The following is a 22,504-nucleotide window of genomic DNA, read 5'->3' as shown; positions in this document are numbered from 1 at the left end:
GCTGTCCTCCTCATCACTTTCGCTCGAGGAAGAGCGTCCATCGTCGGAATCTCCATCGGAGGAGCTCTCCACGCAGCACTTCAGGTGAGTCCCGAAGTCTCCAAAGACCTTGACGGAGAGCAGGCCGTCCTCCATTAATTTGAAATAGAGGACGAGCCCCACCGTCAGGCTGTGGATGCGAGCGAACATCTTCCATCCATGACGGAGGTACATGACTCGAGGGGCTGGGAAGTCAACGTCGACCCGCGTGCCCCCATTCCCACAACCCCTCATGTGCAATCTGAGGGATTGGGGCGGGTCACGCTCCATTTCCCGAGCAAACAGAGCGGGAAGACAAAGACGGCGACACGGAGGCCGACGCAGCCTGATGAAGAACTCGGGGGGCTGGTCTCCGACATGGCTTTCCATCGGAAAAGGCATTATTGGCGGAGGCGAAGCCGGCGCACTGCCCCGTCCCTCTCTTCCCCGAGCGCCATGACCTCGGCTCCGGCCTCGCCCATGACCTCGTCCCCTCCCCCTTCCCCTCGCAGTCGGCTCCACCACCACGGGCTCAAGAGGAGGAGGGACGCGCTGTCGAGCGGCGACCCTCGCCGCCACCATCGAAGGACCGGGATTCCCTTTCTCCATGGCGGGTGGAAGGAAGAAGCAGAAGCAGGAGGAGATAGATGACAGAAGAGTACGGGGTGCCATCACCCCTTCCCCCTCCTTATAAAGAGGCGGGTTGGGGCTCGGCCGCCCTGCTCGGCCAATCCGGCCACTAGAGAGGGAGGGAATCGAGACCGACCCGCTGCCCCAACCAGCGGCGGCCCGGTTCCCCGCCTCCACCGCTTGCCACCCCAAGCGCATGAAGGACGCCTAGCAAACGTGCAGAATTGAAGGGACAGGTGAAGCGACCTCTCCCCACCCCGTAATCATGGGGTGTGGACGCCTTGAAGACCGCAACTCGGCCCTGTGTGCAGTAAATGAGACACGCCTCCACGCCTCCCTCTTTTTATGGGGAAAGCGTGATCCGCCTCTTTACCACGATGTGACGCATGCATGCGGGAACCACCCCACGCATGCCGCCCACGTCATGCGCGCCCCTCCACGTCACGCATTCAACACAGATCGTGGGAAGCGCGACGCGCGAAAAGTTTTACCACGGTAAAAACTGCCCCGCTTGCCCGCGCACCGTTTTGGGCCTGGCCCAACAACGTGTCACGTTTATGTGTGGCCCAGGCCCGGGGGCTCCTGTCGATGTACAAAAGAAGGGGCGCACCTTTGTACCCCTTTACATGTGCACGGACAGTCGGAGCCGCACCCACAGCCACACTAAGCAGAGCAGGGGAGGTGAACCAAGGTAAAACCAAAGCCCGAGGCAGCAAGAGCAACGCCAAGACCAAGGACGCAAAGAGGCAAAGGGGCGGAGCAGTTTCCCCCGGCAAGACCCTTGTCGGGGACGGCCCCAGGAGCCCCAGCAAGACCCTTGCCGGGGCAGCTCGCCCCACACCAACAGAGCGAGCCACCCTTGAGCCCACGGTCTCCAACATCATCAACCACGTTGGGCCAGGGCTCGGAAGGCACCTCTATGGTGGCATGCAGATCTTTGTGAAGACATATTCAAGATCAGATGAGGATTAGAAGACGATGATCCTCGGCAAGATCCTTGCCGAGGAAGGCCACCAGACCCCCGGCAAGACCCTTGCCGGGGACGACAGCGCACCACGGCAAGACCCTTGCCGGGCCACCTGGCAAGGCCCTCACCAAGGACGCCAGCAGGGCCACTGCCAGGCCCGCACCAACCAAGTCTCCGCCACCGTTCGCATGCAGCTGCCAGCTCAACCAGCTGAGCGGGCTCCTGCATGGCAACATGCAGCCCCCAGGCCAACTCATCAAGCGCCTACGTGGCGGCATGCAGATCTTCATGAAGGCTCCACCACCGCGCCACCTCAGCTGCCTGCCTGCCTACGTGGCGCCGCACGCATCACTGGACAGGGCGCGTGTCGAAGCAAGGAGGAGCGGTGACGGACGGGACGGGCCTCGCCCCCGTCCTCGATAAAGCTAGAGGACACCTTGCCGACGCATTAAATGCGTCTTGTCCTGTAATAGGAGCGATAAGCTCGCAATACTGTACGCCTTTCCACCTCCTGTATGCCAATGTGGCAGCCCCTTTCGACTATAAAAGGAGGCCCATGGCATACTGGAGAGGGATTCGGCTCTTTCGAACCACACACTCACCATAGCTAGTTCGAGAGCTCAAGAACTCTCTGAAATACATCCACCAAAGCAGGACTAGGGTTTTACGCATTCTCGCGGCCCGAACCTGGGTAAACAATCCTTGTGCTGATTACTAATCCCGCTCTTCTCACAACCCTGCACCCCAGCAACCGTAGTAGGGATTCTTGTGATCCCATAGGTGTCGTTCCACACCGACAATATATAAAGGGAGAGAGATTGAGCGAGTGCGGGTCGTCGTGCGATCGAAAGAGTGAGACTGGTTGGAGAGAGTGACCTAGATAGACAATGTGCATGAGAGAGTATACAATATGAATATGTCGAATTGGGCTCAAACATGGAGATATATCGTTTGTGTCCGAGAAAGAGCAAGGTCAATAGAGACATACAAAGAGAGAGAGAGGTCGAGAGAGATTGAGCGAGCATGGACCGCCATGTGATCGAAAGAGTGGGGCGGCTTGGATGGACTGACCTAGATAGACAATCTGCGTGAGAGAGTATAGAGTGTGTCGATCGAGGCCCAAACAGGGAGATATATCATTTGTGTGTGAAAGAAAACGGGTTTAATCGAGACTCAAATAAAGAGAGCGATATTGAGCGAGTGTGGCCCGCCGTGCGGAAGAAAGAGTGAGTCAGTCTCGAGGGAGTGACCTAGATAGACAACGTGTGTGCGTGCGGACGAGAGGTTGGGGGGCTAGATAGGCAATGCATGTATCTAGCGAGAGAGGGTGGGAGAGAGAGAGAGAGCTCGGCATGGGGTGCAATGGATGGTGTGTGAGGTAAATACATTTGGTAACAGAGTGGAAAAAGGGGGTTGTGCAGTTGAGAGAGTTAGAGATTGAAACATGGAGGGAAAGAATGAACGTGTGTCGGAAACCGATAGCTTCCTAAGGTGGTCAGGAGAGGAAGATTGACTGATACAGGAAGTATGTTGTGTGTGTGCCGAGGGGTGGGGCTAAAAAAACATTTGAATGTAGACAGTACGAGACTTAATATCGATGTTTCAATTCGGTGTACATTGTAAGATTTAAACCAAGGACCATGCATATGGGTAATTATTTCGAATTCGTGCCATACTAGGTTTGGAAAAGTTGACATTGACTCGGTTGTTGTGCTATTTTGTAGGTCATATGTTTGAATCCATCCAAAGTTTTCTCACTACCACGGTGTTCACCATATACATATGAATTTGTATTACAAAAGTAGCATGGATACCATGAAATGTGAAATCCACGTTAGAATTGGAGATCGCTATGTGACACACACTCTAATTCAAATAACTAATTATGTGACACACACTCTAATCCATGTTAGCGTGGATATCGTGGATACCGTTTTGATTTTATTTTTTCAAATAACTCCTCATTCATTAATTCATAGTATCTCGTTTCGAATGACTAATTATTTGCAAGGAAAACACGGGCATGGTAATACATACAAATTTGTTTGCAAATGAAAGAAGATTCGTTTGCATTCTCAAATGTAGGCGCACCAGGCAGACCAGGGTCGTGTCGTGGTGGTCGCGCGTGTCGTACGGACGCTTAGCACCCAGCCACCCCCTCCCCCCCCCAAAAAAAAGAACAATGACAAAATAAGTTCACGCTTCCACGTTTTGGATTGAAACATCTAGCGGCCCCTGCAAAATCTCCCTTCTTCACCGTCCCCTTCCGCACCCAGATTGCTCAAATCCCTAATTCGCCGCCAACCCAAGCAAAGTTCAAATCTCCCCTCGTCTCTTCTCTTTCCCCATCTTTGTGCCAGACGACGATGATGAAGATGACTGTCGCGCTTCACCACTGCACCGGAGCTACCTCATCTACGCCCTCGTCCACCGCACCGGGTGGTCCACCGACAATGTCGGCCGCCGCAACCGACATGCCTCACAGACACCGACTTCCACCGCATCAGGTGCGCTTCACCGACGCCATCTCCAACCTCACCGGGGCTACTTCACCGAGCACATCGTCGCACCTCCGCCCCCGAGGCCGTTGGGGCTTCACCAACGGTCTCGTCCACCGCATCATAGCGCTCCCCTGCCACTCAAGATCTGCATCCGTGCGCGGCCAGCCAACGCCAGTGCATCACCCTCAACGGCTCTGAAGTGATCCACACTCTAGCTAGGCGAGCATGCCCAAACGCCGGCCTGAACTAGGTATCCACACATCACTCCCTTGTGCACTGTTCCGACGATGTTTGGATATCCTTTCACTGCTCTCTTAGCTTACACGCCTATGTAACTCCGACTTTAACTCTTATTTCTTCTGGAGATATCATCTTAAACAAGCAAAACCATTTTTTAGTGAAGCATGACGGTGCTACGGGATCTGGTACACATCCTGCACACCCGTATAACCTTGTAAGTATCTGTCCTCCGGTACAACAGCAAGGTCGATTCCTCTTATTTGATCAAAAATTCGTTGTGTCAAAAATGCAAAGGAGGTGCAAGGAGCACAAGGCCTGCACATCCAAGCAAGTGGTAACATGGACTTGTACATGGAACATCCCAAGCGCAAGCAGAGCCGCAGTGAGCATGTACAACGAGCTAGCGTAAGTCCCTCATTTCATTTAATTCGTACTAGCCTACGTGTATTATTTGTGTGCAGTGGCGGATCCACGAATTCAAGTTACCAGGGGCAAACATTTAACTTAAAAAATATGAAGGCACTTGCACTCCAGAAATCAACATAACTTGAGAAATGTGAAGCTACATGCACTTTGAAAACAAGCTAATGATCCAAAGTAGTTCAGATTATAAAACACTAAATGATGTAAGCACCAAAAACACAAAATGCAACATGGTGTACAAGGACTACTAACATGGTCTGTACCTGCTTGAATTATTCGTTCTCTGGTTGAAAATATCGAAGTGTAATAGCACCTATAACCAGTACGCAAACTGCATATCAATATATGTATCCTACACAAGACATGAGCAAGGTTTTGAAAGGTTGAAAATGACAAGGATTCTCAGAGTCATCCAGCAAACTCAGGAGAAAAATTGAAAAATGATTTCCAGGAAGGAATAACAGCACAAAAATTGATAACCCGATTTTGGGGTTGTTACAACTCTTCCCCCTTAAAAGAATCTCGTCCTCGAGATTCCTAGGTTACAGCAACAATGAAAAGACAGCCACTCCGGGGAAAACCCTCGGGGTTAATTTTAAACCTTTGGTCAGATACAGACGAGTTGGGATACCAATAATTGGTACACCCAGGGGAAGATATGAGCAAAACAGGGTTACCTCCACGGCTAGGGGCACATGAGATCAGACTCCCGAAAAAAATGCTGGATGCACCCCAATGAACAGTGGTTTGATAACCCACAAGTATAGGGAATGGCAACAGTTTTCAAGGGTAGAGTATTCAACCCAAATTTATAGATTCGACACAAGGGGTGGCAAAGAATATTTGAAGGTATTATCAGCTGAGTTGTCGATTCAACCACACCTGGAGATTAATTATCTATAGCAAAGTGATCAGTAGCAAAGTAGTTTGATAGTTTTGATAATAGTGACGACAACAATGGTAACAGTAACAGTGATAGCCGTAATTTTGTAGCAAGTGTAACAGTGATGATAGGAGTAGTAACTTAGCAGAAATAATATAAGATAAATTTGTAGGCATTAGATCACTGACTTGTTGGATGATATTCATCATGTGACAGTTATAACCTAGGGCGATACGGCACTAGCTCCAGTTCATCGATATAATGTAGGCATGTATTCCGTAAATAGTCATACATGCTTTATTTAAAGAACTTGCATGGCATCTTTTGTCCTACCCTCCCATGGCAGCGGATTCCATACTGGAAACTAAGGGATATTAAGGCCTCCTTTTAATAGAGAACCGGAACAAAGCATTAACACATAGTGAATACATGAACTCCTCAAACTACGGTCATCACCAAGAGTGGGCCCGGTTGTTGTCACTCTGGGGTTGTTGGATCATAACCGTAGTAGGTGACTATAACTTGCAAGATCGGATCTAAAACATGGATAGAATGATGAATTCATAAACGGTTCAGATCTGAGTTCATGGCACCCGGGCCCAAAGTGAAAAGCATTAAGCATAGCAAAGTCATAGCAACACCAATCTAAGAACATATATTGTGGATACTAGGGATCGGGCCCTAACAAAACTAACTCGATTACATGATGAATCTCATCCAACCTCTCACCGACCAGCAAGCCTACGAAGGAATTACTCACTCCTGGTGAGGAGCATCATGGAATTGGCGATGGAGATTGGTTGGTGGTGACGAAGAACGAAGATCCCCCTCTCCGGAGCCCCAAACGGACTCCAGATCTGCCCTCCCGAGGAAGAACCGGGCTTGACGGCGGCTCCGTCTCGTGGATCGCGATAATTCTTTCTCCCTAATTTTTTTTCAAGAATAATGTGAATTTATAGTATCAGGGGGGTTGTCAGCGGGGCCACCATGTGGGTACAACCCACCTGGGCGCGCCAGGAGCGGGGGGCGCGCCCTGGTGGGTTGTGCCCAGCCAGGGGCCCCTCTCTGGTGGGTCTTGGCTCGAGAAATTCTTATTATTGATATAAAAAATCCTCGCAAAGTTTTGTTCCATTCCGAGAACTTTTATTTCTGCACAAAAACAACACCATGGTAGTTCTGCTGAAAACTGCGTCAGTCTGGGGTTAGTTTCATTCAAATCTTGCAAATTAGAGTCCAAAACAAGAGTAAAAGCATGAGAAAAAGTAGATACGTTGGAGATGTATCAACTACCACAAGCTTAAACCTTTGCTTGTCCTCAAGCAATTCAGTTGATAAACTGAAAGTGAGAAAGAAAAACTTTAACGAACTCTTTTGCTCTTGTTTGCATAAATAAGCTTAAACAGCACCCAGGTTTTCAGCCAGCATTATAACTAACCATGTCAACAATAACTCTTAAAGATTATAATGATTCATATCAATGACATAATCAGCTAGCGAGCAATAATAAAATATCTCAATTAGCAACACGTTGTCAAAACAACCATGATATAATATGACAATAGTGGTATCTCGCTAGCCCTTTCCGAGACCACAAAACATAAATGCAGAGCACCTCTGAGGGAGTCCTGGATTAGGGGGTGTTCGGGTAGCCGGACTATACCTTCAGCCGGACTCCTGGACTATGAAGATACAAGATTGAAGACTTCGTCCCGTGTCCGGATGGGACTTTCCTTGGCGTGGAAGGCAAGCTTGGCGATGCGGATATTCAAGATCTCCTACCATTGTAACCGACTCTGTGTAACCCTAACCCTATCCGGTGCCTATATAAACCGGAGGGTTGTAGTCCGTAGGACAGAATCAACTCCATACACAACAATCATACCATAGGCTAGCTTCTAGGGTTTAGCCTCCTCGATCTCGTGGTAGATCTACTCTTGTACTACCCATATCATCAATATTAATCAAGCAGGAGTAGGGTATTACCTCCATCGAGAGGGCCTGAACCTGGGTAAAACAAAGTGTTCCCTGCCTCCTATTACCATCCGGCCTAGACGCACAGTTCAGGACCCCCTACCCGAGATCCGCCGGTTTTGACACCGACATTGGTGCTTTCATTGAGAGTTCCTCTGTGTCGTCGCCTTTAGGCCCGATGGCTCCTTTGATCATCAACAACGATGCAGTCCAGGTTGAGACTTTTCTGCCCGGACAGATCTTCGTCTTCGGCGGCTTCGCACTGCGGGCCAATTCGCTTGGCCACCTTGAGCAGATCAAAAGCTACGCCCCTGGCCATCAGGTCAGGTTTGGAAGCCTAAACTACACGACTGACATCCGCGAGGACTTGATCTTCGACGGATTCGAGCCACAGCCGAGCGCGCCGCACTGTCTCGATGGGCATGATATAGCTCTGCTGCCGAACAACGCTTTTGAGGCCGCACACGCATCAGTTTCGACCATTGATTCGGAGCCTACTACGCCGATCGAGGATCAGTGGTTGGACGCTGCCTCAGGGGCTGCGATCTCAGAGGCGATTGAGCCGAACTCCAGCCCCGCACTCCGCATGGCCCGTGGCTCCAAGGATCCGGACTCCACCCGGACTCCGAACCCCCCGTGCCCTGCCAATCGAATCCGATTGGGCGCCGATAATGGAGTTCACCGCCGCAGACATCTTTCAGCATTCGCCTTTTGGCGACATCCTGAATTCTCTTAAGTCTCTCTCTTTATCAGGAGAGCCCTGGTCGGACTACGGTCAGCGACGGTGGGATACGGACGGTGAGGAAATTCAAAGCCCACCCACCACCCACTTTGTAGCCACTATCGACAATTTAACCGACATGCTTGACTTCGGCTCCAAAGACATCGACGGCATAGACGATGATATAGGAGACGAACAGGAACCAGCACCTGTAGGGCGCTGGAAGGCCACCTTGTCATATGACATATATATGGTGGACACCCCAAAAGATGGCGATGGCGATGGAACAGTGGGGGATGACGCACCCAAGAAACAGCCAAAGCGCCGGCATCAGCAGCGCCGCTCTAAATCCCGCCGAAGCAAAAACGGTGATTCCGGCACAGGAGATAATACTACCCCGGATAGCGCCGAAGAACACCCACCCCAGCAAGATTCAGCACAGGAAGATGGAGAAGACAGCCCTCATGAGAGAGCGGCAGATCGAGAGGTCGAGGATGATAACTATACGCCTCCCTCCGAAGACGAGGCAAGCCTCGATGATGACGAATTCGTCATACCATCAGACCCCGCCGAACAAGAGCGTTTTAAACGCAGGCTTTTAGCCACGGCAAGCAGCCTCAAGAAAAAGCAGCAACAGCTTAGAGCTGCCCAAGATTTGCTAGCTGACAGATGGACTGAAGTCCTTGCGGCCGAAGAGTATGAACTCGAACGCCCCTCCAAGAGTTACCCGAAGCGCAGGCCGCTACCCCGATCAGAGGAGGAAGCACCTACATCACCAGCGCATGACATGGCAGACCGGCCACCTCGCGGTCGCGACAGAGAGGCCTCTCGGCCCTCCACCCAAGCCATGCCCCAACGCCGCTCAACTAAGGCACGGGAAAATGCGCCCGACCTACGAGACATACTGGAGGATAAGGCAAGACAAACAAGATCGATCTACGGATCGCGCAGGCGCCCTACGGCATGTGACAATGATCTTCACTCCGGATACAACAAATCCGGCCAGGCCGAACACAACAGACACAGCTCTTCCGAGCTGCGTCGCGATATAGCCCAGTACAGAGGCGCCGCACACCCGCTATGCTTCACGAATGAAGTAATGGATCATAAAATCCCAGAGGGTTTCAAACCCATAAACATCGAATCATACGATGGCACAACAGATCCGGCGGTATGGATCGAGGATTATCTCCTTCACATCCACATGGCACGCGGCGACGATCTACACGCCATCAAATACCTCCCGCTCAAACTTAAAGGACCGGCCCGGCATTGGCTTAACAGCTTGCCAGCAGACTCAATCGGTTCTTGGGAGGACCTGGAAGCCGCATTCCTCGACAACTTCCAGGGCACTTACGTGCGACCGCCGGATGCCGACGACTTAAGCCACATAATTCAGCAGCCAGAAGAATTGGCCAGACAATTCGGGACACGGTTCCTAAGAAAGAAAAACCAGATAGTCGACTGTCCGGACGCAGAGGCCCTAGCAGCCTTCAAGCATAACATCCGCGACGAGTGGCTTGCCCGGCACCTGGGACAGGAAAAGCCGAAATGCATGGCAGCCCTCACGACACTCATGACCCACTTTTGCACGGGAGAAGATAGCTGGCTAGCTCGCAGTAACAACTTATCAAAGAACCCTGGTAATTCGGATACCAAGGACAAAAGTGGTAGGACATGTCGGAATAAGCAAAAACACCACGTTAATAGCGACAACAATGAAGACACGGCAGTCAATGCCGGATTCAAAGGCTATAAATCCGGTCAGCGGAAAAAGCCATTCAAAAAGAATACTCAGGGCCCATCCAGTTTGGACCGAATACTCGATCGCTTGTGCCAGATACATGGCACCCCCGAAAGGCCAGCCAATCACACTAACAGGGATTGTTGTGTGTTCAAGCAGGCAGGCAAGTTAAGAGCTGAAAACAGAGACAAGGGGGTGCACAGCGACAACGAGGAGCCCAAGCCGCCGAACAACAATGGACAGAAGGGCTTTCCCCCACAAGTGCGGACTATGAACATGATATACGCAACCCACATTCCCAAGCGGGAGCGGAAGCGTGCGCTACGGGACGTATACGCGATAGAGCAAGTCGCCCCAAAGTTCAACCCATGGTCCTCCTGCCCGATCACTTTTGATCGAAGGGACCATCCCACTAGCATCCACCATGGCGGCTTCGCCGCATTGGTTCTCGACCCAATCATCGAGGATTTCATCTCACAAGAGTCCTCATGGACGACGGCAGTAGCCTGAACCTGCTTTATCAGGACACAGTGCGGAAAATGGGCATAGATCCCTCAAGGATTAAGCCCACAAGAACGACCTTTAAAGGCGTTATACTAGGTGTAGAAGCCAACTGTACAGGCTCAGTAACACTTGACGTGGTCTTCAGATCCCCGGACAATTTCCGAAGCGAAGAGTTAATCTTCGATATAGTCCCGTTTCGCAGTGGCTATCACGCCCTGCTCGGACGAACCGCATTCGCAAAGTTCAATGCGGTGCCGCACTACGCATATCTCAAGCTCAAGATGCCAGGCCCTCGAGGAGTAATTACGGTCAACGGGAACACCGAACGCTCCCTCTGTACGGAGGAGCATACGGCGGCTCTCGCAGCGGAGGTACAGAGTAGCCTTCTCAGGCAATTCTCCAGTCCGGCCATTAAAAAGCCAGACACTGCCAAGTGCGCCCGGAGTAACCTACAGCAGGACCGCCTGGCACACTCTGAGCAAGCGTAGCAATGTGGCCCCAACCCCAGCTTTCGCGACATAGCGAAACCAGTACCTCGCGTACATAACTACGCCCTTGAAATACCATGGGCACAGGGGAAGGGGCACAATAACGGCATGCCCAAAACATGGCTTAAAACGTACTAGGGGCTGCCGGATTCTTTTCTTAATTTTCTCTTACTTTCAGGACTCCATACTTCGGACGACCTGTTCGGCAACTCGACTGCCGCACAAACGATGCAAGATCCAGGGAGGCAGACAAGCCATGCCGCATTATGGAACTCCCAGGTGGTCTCTGTTACGAGCGGTATACCTGTTTTAAATACAATTCCGCGGCCTGCCCCTGGTCAAGACATACTGAATAGTCCAATATCTTTTGCTTACCGCACTATTTGTATCGTTCGACTTTGATAAATAGCCTCTCTATAAACAATGCTTAGCTTTTTGTCTATTTTTTGCATTACTCTCTTTTATATATGTTCATTAATGACATGTTGCACCCGTACACTATGGTACGACAAGTACGCCAGGGGCTTCAGTACCCTTTAATATGGTGTGAGAAGTCCGTACACTTTCACAAGTGCGGCACCCCGAACTTATAGCACTATATGCATCGGCTCTGAATCATGATTTGGGTCAATAGTTGGGTTTGCCCGGCTCCTATGTTTTGGTGCCTTACGTTCCGCTATATCGGCTAAGGTAGCACTAGGAGAACCACTGCGATTGTGCCCCGGTTGAGCTGGGTTAAGCACCTCAGTGGAGAAAGCTAAAACTGACTGTCATGATGAGGCGAGAGACCGGTCGCTGTTCGAGAGGTTTTTCGAGTCCCTAAAGGCTTATGCCACTTCGAGCGAGGAGCTGGATAACCCCGGCCAAGGCGTGGATAGCGCCCCGAACTCGGTCTTCCAAACTAGGGGCTTCGCCGAAATTTAAAATTATAAAGTTCTATGGCTAAGTGAGAGTGTTCAAGCATTATAGTCTGATTGCCTGGTTCGTCGTGCTGAGCGCCTCCCTCGAAGGACCCAACCATGGGAAAAAGAGCGCCCAGGTTTATCACCAAACACCCCAGCACTAGTGGCATGGGGGCAGAAGCCGACGACTGGCCATCTCTCAATTTTTGATAAACGGCCGCACAGAAAATAATATTTTAAATTCAATAAGCATTGCTTAGCGCATATGAATAAGTTTTCAGCGCACAGGATAAACACGAGCGAGTTCATTCAAAAATTACATCCTTGGTGCATTCATCCGCCACAAGGCGGGCACCCGCAAGAACATCCTTATAGTAGTTCTCAGGCTTCCGATACTCCTTCCCCGGCGGCGGCCCGTCCCTCACAAGCTTTTCACCGTCTAGCTTACCCCAGTGCACCTTTGCACGGGCAAGGGCCCTACGGGCACCTTCGATGCAGATGGAGCGCTTGATGACCCCGAGCCTTGGACAGGCCTCCACCAGCCGCCGCACCAGCCTGAAGTAGCTCCCAGGCAGGGCCTCTCCGGGCCACAGCCGAACTATGAAGCCCTTCATGGCCTGTTCGGCCGCCTTGTGGAGTTCGACCAGCTGTTTCAGCTGGTCGCTCAAGGGCACAGGGTGTACGGCCTCAGCATACTGAGACCAGAACACCTTCTTCGTCGAGCTGCCTTCTTCAGCTCGGTAGAATGCGGCGGCATCGGATACGCTACGGGGAAGATCTGCGAATGCCCCTGGAGAACTCCGGATTCGGGTAAGTAACAAGTAGTTTACTTTTATATTTCTGCTTTGCATAAAGAGTGCCTTACCCGCTGCTATCTTCTTCATATCCTCCAACTCTCAGAGGGCCTTTTGGGCTTCGGCCTTGGCAGACTTGGCAGTCTCAAGGGCCGCCGCGATCTCGGACGCTTGGGTCTTTGACTCAAGCTCCAAACTCTCATGTTTTTTCATGAGAGCCTGAAGCTCTTGCTGCACCTCGCCGACCTAAGCCCCAAGTTTATCTCGCTCGGTGCGCTCCGCGGCCGTTTTCCTTTCGGCCTCGGACAGCGCCTGCTTGAGGGTCGCCACCTCAGTTGTGGCCCCTACAATAAGCAGTACAATCCTGTTATTTTTTGCAATCACGCCTCTCTATAGGCACTTTTTTCTGTAAGGTATTTCTTACCTTCTTTCTCCTCGAGCTGCCGCTTGGCAAGGCCGAGCTCTTGCTCGGACCGCTCGAGTCCCTGTTTCAGGGCACCCACCTCCGCAGTCAGTGCGGCGGTGGCTAGCAGCGAAGCCTGCATATGCATATTGACTCTTTGTTGTTAGACTCCTGCGAAAGTTAATAGATCCTCTATTCGGCTTTTCTTTCTGAACGCCAAACAGAGCATCAGGGGCTACTGTCTATGCGGTAATATTTTTACATATTTTTACTTACCTCGAAGCCTGTTAGGAGGCTAGGGCAAGCTTCACTCAGCCCGCTCTTGGCGGACTGAACCTTCTAGATCACCATACTCATAATAGTACGGTGCTCCTCGTCGATGGAGGCGCCTTCAAGCACCTCCAGCAGATTGTCCGGCGCCTCCGGTTGGACGGAGGCTGCCAGCTCAGAAGGCTTGCTCCTCTTGGAAGGAGTTCGCCTGCCGCGGTCCGGAATTGTTGAAGATTTCGGCACGGTGTCCGGCTTAAAGCCAGACTTGGAGCCCTGGGGGGTCTTGTCCCCTTTACTCCTGGAGTCCGGGAGGTCGCCTTGCGGCTCCTCTAGGACCACCTCCTCCTGCCCCGAAGCTAGTTGCGACGCCACTTCGGCGTCATCCGCAGTGCGGGGGGAGACAGCGGGCGGAACTGAGTTCACATCCGATGAATCCAGGGAGCCGCTCGACGACTCGTTGAGTTCGGCTCGGGGTGGGCTGCATGATTATATTCGACATTAGGGAAAGCTGTGCAACAAAAGGAATATCATGAGTTACTCTGGTATCTGAACACTTACGATTTCGCCGGACGCCTAGCCCTGTCCGGCCACTCCTCTTCGTCCTCGTCGGCGCCGGGGGCGTAGTCCGGCGGAGGGGTTTTCCTCTTCTTGGACCCTTCGGCCCCCCCACTGGGGCGGCCTTCCTTTTCTTTCCTCCCCCCGCTGGAGGGGGAGAGGCTTCTTCTTCCTCCTCCTCGCTTTTACGAGAGGAGGGCGTCTCGGACTCGTCGGATGACGAGTCCGACAACACCACATTACGGGTACTCTTTCGAGTCCCCGTGGTCTTCTTCTTCTTGGCCTTCTTTTCCGGCACCACATAAGGCGCTGGAGCCAGCAGCTTCACTAGTAGAGCTGGGGCTGGGTCTTCGGGCAGCGGAGCTGGACAGTTAATCGGTTCGGCTATCGCCCGCCAAGCCAGTCAAAGGTAAGGGAGTTTAGATCCTGCATAGAGTCAAACTATGAAAAAAAGCTGAACATCCTGTAAAAGGTGAAGATAGCTTACCTCGCTAGCGTGACGCTGCGAGCTGTATCCGCGGTCCTCGGAAGCGGATGCGGGAGCCTTGGCACATTTGATTAGCACCTTCCAGACGTCTTCATACGTCGTGTCGAAGAGCCTGTTAAGGGTTCGGTGCTGTGCCGGGTCGAACTCCCACGGAGTAAAGTCTCGTTGTTGACACGGGAGGATTCGGCGAACGAGCATGACCTGGACTACATTTACAAGCCTGATTGGCTTGTTTACCAGGGACTGGATGCATGTCTTCAGTCCGGTCACCTCTTCCTCATTACCCCATGATAGGCCCGTCTCTTTCCAGGACATGAGCCGCGTGGGGGGTCCGGATCGGAACTCGGGGGCTGCAATCCATTTCGGATCGCGTGGCTCGGTGATGTAAAACCACCCGGCTTGCCACCCCTTTAGGTTCTCTATGAAGGAGCCCGAACCACAGGACGTTGGCAATCTTGCCCGCCATGGCGCCTCCGCACTCCGCCTGGCTGCCGCTCACCACCTTGGGCTTGACGTTGAAGGTCTTGAGCCAGAGGCCGAAATGGGGGCGGACGCGGAGGAAGGCCTCACACACGACGATAAACGCCGAGATGTTGAGGATGAAGTTCGGGGCCAGATCGTGGAAATCCAGGCCGTAGTTGAACATGAGCCCCCGGACGAATGGGTGAAGTGGAAAACCCAGTCCGCGGAGGAAGTGGGGACGGAATACTACCCTCTCATGGGGCCCTGGGGTGGGGAGGAGTTGCCCCTTCTCAGGAAGCCGGTGCGCGATGTCTTTGGACAAGTATCCGGCCTTCCTAAGCTTTTTGACGTCGCCCTCCGTGACGGAGGTGACCTTCCACTTGCTTCCCGCTCCGGACATCGCTGGAGAAGGTTGAGGTGGGAAGTGCGGGCTTGGGCGCTGGAGCTCGAGTGCATAGGAGATGGGTAGGCAAAGGAGGAAGGAGGCGTAGGTAAAAAGGGTGGATCCTTGTCCCCTTATATGGGCGGATGCGGTTGTGCGTCCCCGCCTGCCTAGTAAAACTCGCTTGCCTCCCAAGCGCCGTGATAAGTGGCGCGGTTGGGTTACCCACGTCTGTATTGATGAGAATCCCGTAAAAGGGGGGTACACGATCTCTGCTTTGACAAGACGCGCCAAGGAAACCGCCTCGCAAAACATGCTGAGGTGGAAAAGTGAAAGCGACTCGAGTGAAGGACTTGGCTGTAGTGTGATGACGCACTGCGGAATACGTTGGCAGATTTGATTTGTGTTAATATTATTCTCTCTATGGAAATATGTGGAAACTTATTTTGCTGAGCCGGACACTACTCTTGGTGATTACAATCTTCTATGAAGGACTTGGAGGAGGAACCCGCCTTGCAATGCCGAAGACAATTTGCGCGCCGGACTCGTCATCATTGAAGCCTGGTTCAGGGGCTACTGAGGGAGTCCTGGATTAGGGCGTGTTCGGGTAGCCGGACTATACCTTCAGCCGGACTCCTCGACTATGAAGATACAAGATTGAAGACTTCATCCCGTGTCCGGAAGGGACTTTCCTTGGCATGGAAGGCAAGCTTGGCGATGCGGATATTCAAGATCTCCTACCATTGTAACCGACTCTGTGTAACCCTAACCCTATCCGGTGCCTATATAAACCGAAGGGTTGTAGTCTGTAGGACAGAATCAACTCCATACACAACAATCATACCATAGGCTAGCTTCTAGGGTTTAGCCTCCTCGATCTCGTGGTAGATCTACTCTTGTACTACCCATATCATCAATATTAATCAAGAAGGAGTAGGGTATTACCTCCATCGAGAGGGCCCGAACCTGGGTAAAACAAAGTGTTCCCTGCCTCCTGTTACCATCCGGCCTAGACGCACAGTTCGGGACCCCCTACCCGAGATCCGCCGGTTTTGACACCGACAACCTCCAAAGTTCAAGCAGCGACTAAACATTGTAATTCATGGTAGGAAAGATCCAGTCATGATGCACCCAACATTAGCTATACACAATACATAAATCATGACAGATGTGCTCTACTCAGTTTCTGGCGCTTGTTTCAGAAGGTGATGACACAACATAAAAGTAAATAGAAAGTCCCTTCGCAGAGGGACGCAGTGATTTGTAGAGGTGCCAGAGCTCAATTTTCAAAACAAAGATAAATGATATTTTGAGACATGCGCCCTTCTTATTCACTTCACGACCATCAATTATCAACATCTTCCATGCTAAGCACGCTAGTGGCGGTTCCCAAGCAAAAAGTAAAGGTTTTGACTCCATTGGGAGTTTTTTTGATTATTTAAGAGATGAACTCTTTTTCATGTTTGCAATTTGGGACTGGGCATCCCTATTACCGCCCATTTCCTCGTGCGATGGCGAGTGAATAAACACTCGACCTGAGGATAACATGCTTAGCATAGAAAATATCGACCACCTCCTGTCGTTCTATGAACGATCCAGACACACAAAAAGGATGATTTTTTAGAAGTTTTTAGAGGTGGCACGTGCAAATTTACTTAGGATGGCAGGGTAATGCCGTATATAGGTAGGTATGGTGGACTCATCTGGAATAACTTTGGGTTCAAGGTTTTTGATGTACAAGCAGAGTTCCACTTAGTACAGGCGAAGGCTAGCAATTAAGATTGAGAAGCGTCCAGCTAGAGAGCAACAACGATCATAACCAGGCATTATGCATAAGTAACATTGGACACTAGCATGAGTAGGATATGAACACCATGAACATAAATATTATAGAGGCTATGTTGGTTTTGATTCAACTACATGCATGAACATGTACTAAGTCAAGCCACTCGAACATTCAGAGGAGGATACCATATCGTCATACTACATCACAATCATTTTAACGCTATGTTGATATCCAAGATAAATCATTATCCACTCCCAGCTACTTATGCATGGCATGAGAAACTATAATCTCTAATTGTCATTGCAAACATGTTTAATCATAATGGGCTGAAGCCTGGATACTAGGTAAAACATATTTATACAAACAGAACAAGTCGAGTTCATACCAGTTTCTCTTTGCCACGGCCAGCTCATCGAATATCATCATTATTGCCTTTCACTTGCACGACCAAATGATATGAAAATAATAATAGTGCAAGAGTGACATGGACTAAGCTGGAATCTGCAAACATTTTATTCAATGGGAGAAGACAAGGTAAAATGTGCTCTTTATTAGTTCAACAGTTATTCAAATGAGAGCCACTCAATATTTTCATCGTGGTATTCTCCTCGGTAAGACTCGGATAAAAGAAAATGAAATTCAGAGAAACACACTGAAATATTTTTTGGAGTTTTTGGTTTTCTTCAATAAGCAGATAAAAGGGAAAAGCAAAAATGAGAAAAACTATTTACACGGGAAAGCTCCAAACAAGCAAAAGAAGAACAAGGAAATCTTTTTGGATTTTCTTTTTAGTACTACTACTAAGCATGCATAGAAATAAATTACTACAGCTATTTTTTTGTTTTTCTAAAGTTTTTCAACACACACAAGAAGAAAGCAAGAAAATAAATCTAAGCATGGATGATACAATGAAAAAGTGTGAGCACCGACAAATATAATAATATGTGAACATGAATATAATGTCGGTGAGAAACATGTACTCCCCCAAGCTTAGGCTTTTGGCCTAAGCTGGTAATCGATCAGTAGCCTGGAGGGTAGTAAGGATCCTGAGGAGCGAGCATCCACTCATTCCACTGCTGAGGTGCCTGTGCAGCCTTTGTAGTAGCTTGAGCGTTCCAGTAGGCGAGGATGTCTGCAGGCATAATCCGATATCCTCCCCTAGCAATAGAATCAAACAAAGCAGGTGCAGGCAAGGGGATAACATCACGAGTGTCAACGCTATAGACCAGATTATAAGGAATAGCAATATCAGGCCGATCATGTGCAAGAATGTGATAGTGATCCATGGCTGATCGGTCTAGGTAAACCTTAGCTAGAGGGTAATCATGAGGGCGTATCTCAACCTCAAAGTGATCCGCCAAACGAGTAGCAAAAATCCCACCATGTATTTTACCCTGAGATTTATTGAGATGGAGGCGACAAGCCACAATAGCTCCCAAGCTATAAGTGTTGTCGCCCTCTAATGCACGACATAAGACACCAAGGTCTGGTGAACTAAGCGCACCCACCTTCTCCCTAGCAAGCAAGCATTTGGTAATGAAATATGCAAAGTAACGAACAGCGGGAAAATGTAAACCACCGGCAGCGATGGCTGACACTCTCCTCTCATCACCCACTATCAAATGCGACAAAAGTCCTCAAACTTAACCGGCCTAGGCTCAGCCAAGCTCCCATCAGACGGGATCATGCATATGTTGCAAAACTCAGTAAGTGGTATCTGATGGTTTTCAGCATATAAATCGAAACTCACTTCAGCAGTAATATTCCTAGGCAGGAAAGTAAAACTTTGAACAAACATGTTTGTGGGGATTTGGTGTTGGTCACACTCATCTACGATGAAGTCATTGAGATCGGCATTGGCAATAAATTGCATGAACTTCTCATGAATTCTAGCCTCTTGCAGGAATGGGGTGTGCAGCCATTCGCATGGCCGTATCTCCGCCAACCTCTGGGGGTGGAGATCACTGTCAGAAGACTCCCCAATAACACCCTTGGAGTTCTTCTTAGAGCCAAATTTCCTAAAGATATTCATGTCCGCGTACAATTTTCCCTATGAACAAAAATCTGAATTTTTAGTTCACAAAATTTTCTCAACAAAACTAATAGCAACTACTCATAGGGATACATAGAGGCCATAGCAAGCATTCAAACTACTTAGAACACTAAGAATTGAACATGCAAGCACATCTACAGCAGCACCAACAATAACTAATTGTTCAAAGTATAAACCACTAAAACAAAAACTAATTGGACAAATGGTGGAGTCACATACCAAGCAACAATCCCCCGAAACAGTTTCGGAAACGGAGCTTCGAGCAAAGAGATCAAAATCCGTGGGTTTGAGTTCAAGAACACGGGAGAGAGAGCAAGAGTGATTTTTTCTGGATAGAAAGTAGGGATAGAAAGTAGTGCTTACTAAATTCATCAACTTCATACCGCTCAAAAATGATTCATTAATAAGGTTGATCAGGTCTTATTAACAACCACTTTCGATTAGCATGAAACCGAAGAACTTTCGTAAATCACTAAGTTACCTCAATGGGGATATGCATCTCCCCAACAATAAGCATTTCATATTTCTTTTTGACAGTAGGTAGAGGTATTTGAAAACTTCCAATGGTGATTGTCGGAGATTTTTCAATAGCATTAATACCATTCACTTGGAACTGTTTCTTCGGAAAGTGCACCGTATGCTCATTACCATTGATATGAAAAGTGAACTTGCTTTTATTACAATCAATAACAACCCCTGCAGTATTCAAGAAGGGTCTACCAAGGATAATCGACATGTTGTCGTCCTCGGGCATCTCAAGTATACACAGTCATTTAAAATAGTAACATTAGCAACAACAACGGGCACATCCTCACAGATACCAATAGGTATGGCAGTTGACTTGTCAGCCATTTGCAAAGATATTTCAGTAGGTGTGAGTTTATTCAAGTCAAGTCTTTTATATAAAGAGAAAGGCATAACACTAACTCCAGCTCCTAAATCACACAAAGCAGTTTTCACATAATTCTTTTTGATGGAGCAAGGTATAGTTGGTATTCCCGGATCTCCGAGTTTTTTAGGTACTCCATCTTTGAAAGTGTAATTAGAAAGCATAGTGGAGATTTTAGCTTCCGATATTTTTCTTTTATTTGTGATGATGTCTTTCATATACTTTGCATAAGGAGGCATTTTAAGGATATCAGTCAACGCAAAAAGACTGGCCTCGGCATTTTAGCAAAGTGTTCAAATTCTTCATCATCTTTCTTTTTAGTTGACTTGGGTGGAAAAGGCATAGGTTTTTTGAACCCAAGGTTCTCTTTCTTTACCGTGTTTCCTAGCCACAAAGTCTCTTTTGTCATATCTTTTATTTTTAGGTTGTGGGTTATCAAGATCAACAGGTGGTTCTATCTCAACCTCATTATCTGGTTCTTTTTCATTATTTGGTTGAGTGTCTTAATGAACCTCATCATTATGTTTTTCATTATCACTAGGTGAGTTTTCATTACCAGATTGAGTTTCAGCATCAGAGATAGAAGTTTCATTCTCATTATCAGGAGGTTTCTCTATTTCAGGTTCACTAGAAGTGTGCAAAGTCCTATCATTTTCATTTTTTCTTTTTCTTTTTATAAGGACTAGGTGCACTAGTGTTATTTCTTTGTGAATCTTGTTCTATTCTTTTCGGGTGTCCCTCAGGATAAAGTGGTTTCTGAGTCATTTTACCTCCTCTAGTTGCAACTCTAATGGCAAAGTCATGCAGATTATGATTCATTTCATCAAGTAATTCTCTTTGTGATTTAGCAACTTGTTCTAGTTGAGTTTGAACCATAGAAGCATGTTTTCCAACACCTCTAACATCATTTGAAATTCGAAATAACAAGTCACTCAAGCGAGCAATCATATCAGAATTATATTTCAATTGTTTCATAACATTTGCATTGAAGTGATCTTGTTTTCTAATATAGTTTTGAAACTCATAAAGGCATTAACTAGGATGCATATTGTGAGGATTATCATTTTCATTGAACTTCATAAGAGAATTTACATCTACCACCTTAGGAAGTGGTGGTGTATTAAGCCCATGTATTTCTTCAATAGGGGGTAAATTTTTAACATCCTCAGCTTTAATACCTTTTCCTTCATAGATTTCTTTGCCTCTTGCATATCTTTGGAACTGAGGTATAATATACCCCTCTTCTTCGGAGTGGGTTTAGCCAGTGGTTCAGGAATAGTCCAATCATCATAATTTTTCAATATATTATTCAATAATTCTACAGCTTGTGCAATAGTTCGTTCCCTGAAAACACAACCAGCACAACTATCTAGGAAGTCCCTAAATGCATCGGTTAGTCCATTATAGAAGATATCAAGTATTTCATTTTTCTTAAGAGGATGATCAGGCAAAGCATTAAGTAACTGGCAAAGCCTCCCCCAAGCTTGTGGGAGATTCTCTTCTTTAGTTTGCACAAAGTTGAATATTTCCTGTAAGACAGCTTGTTTCTTATGAGCAGGAAAATATTTTTCAGAGAAATAGTAAATCATATCCTGGGGACTACGCACACAACGAGGAGCAAGAGTATTGTACCATGCTTTAGCATCACCCTTTAATGAGAAAGGAAATAATTTGAGAATAAAGTAGTAGAGAGTTTTCTCATCATGAGTAAAAAGGGTGGCTATATCATTCAACTCAGTAAGATGTGCCACAACAGTTTTAGTTTCATAACCATGGAAAGGATCAGATTCAACCAAAAATAATTAACTCTGGGTCGACAGAGAATTCATAATCCTTACATAATAATTACATAATAATAGCAAGCTTAGGATCACATTTCATTCTAACATTCAGAGATTTTTCTTTATACTTGCATAATAGTTTCTCTAGATAATCTCTATGATTGCAAGCAAGAATCTATCTAGTTGTTTCTTCACTCATAACATAACCTTCCGGTACCATAGGCAATTCATATCTAGCAAGGCTAGTTCTGTTGGGGAACGTTGCAAAAAACAAAAAAAATTCCTATGTTTCACCAAGATCAATCTATGGAGTCAACTAGCAATGAGAGGAGAGTGCATCTACATACCCTTGTAGATCGCGAGCGGAAGCGTTCAAGAGAACGGGGATGATGGAGTCGTACTCGCCGTGATCCAAATCACCGATGACCAAGTGTCGAACGGACGGCACCTCCGCATTCAACACACATATGGATCGGATGACGTCTCCTCCTTCTTGATCCAGCAAGGGGGAAGGAGAGGTTGTGAAGATCCAGCAGCATGACGGCGTGGTGGTGGATGCAGCAATGATCGCAGCAGGGCTTCGCCGAGCTTCTGCGAGAGGGAGAGGTGTAGCAGGGGAAAGGGAGGCGCCAAAGCTTCAGGTGCGGCTG

This window comes from Triticum urartu, chromosome 3 (genome assembly GCF_003073215.2).
Source record: "Triticum urartu cultivar G1812 chromosome 3, Tu2.1, whole genome shotgun sequence".
Classification (NCBI taxonomy): domain Eukaryota; kingdom Viridiplantae; phylum Streptophyta; class Magnoliopsida; order Poales; family Poaceae; genus Triticum; species Triticum urartu.
Note: the sequence above shows the minus strand (reverse complement) of the source record.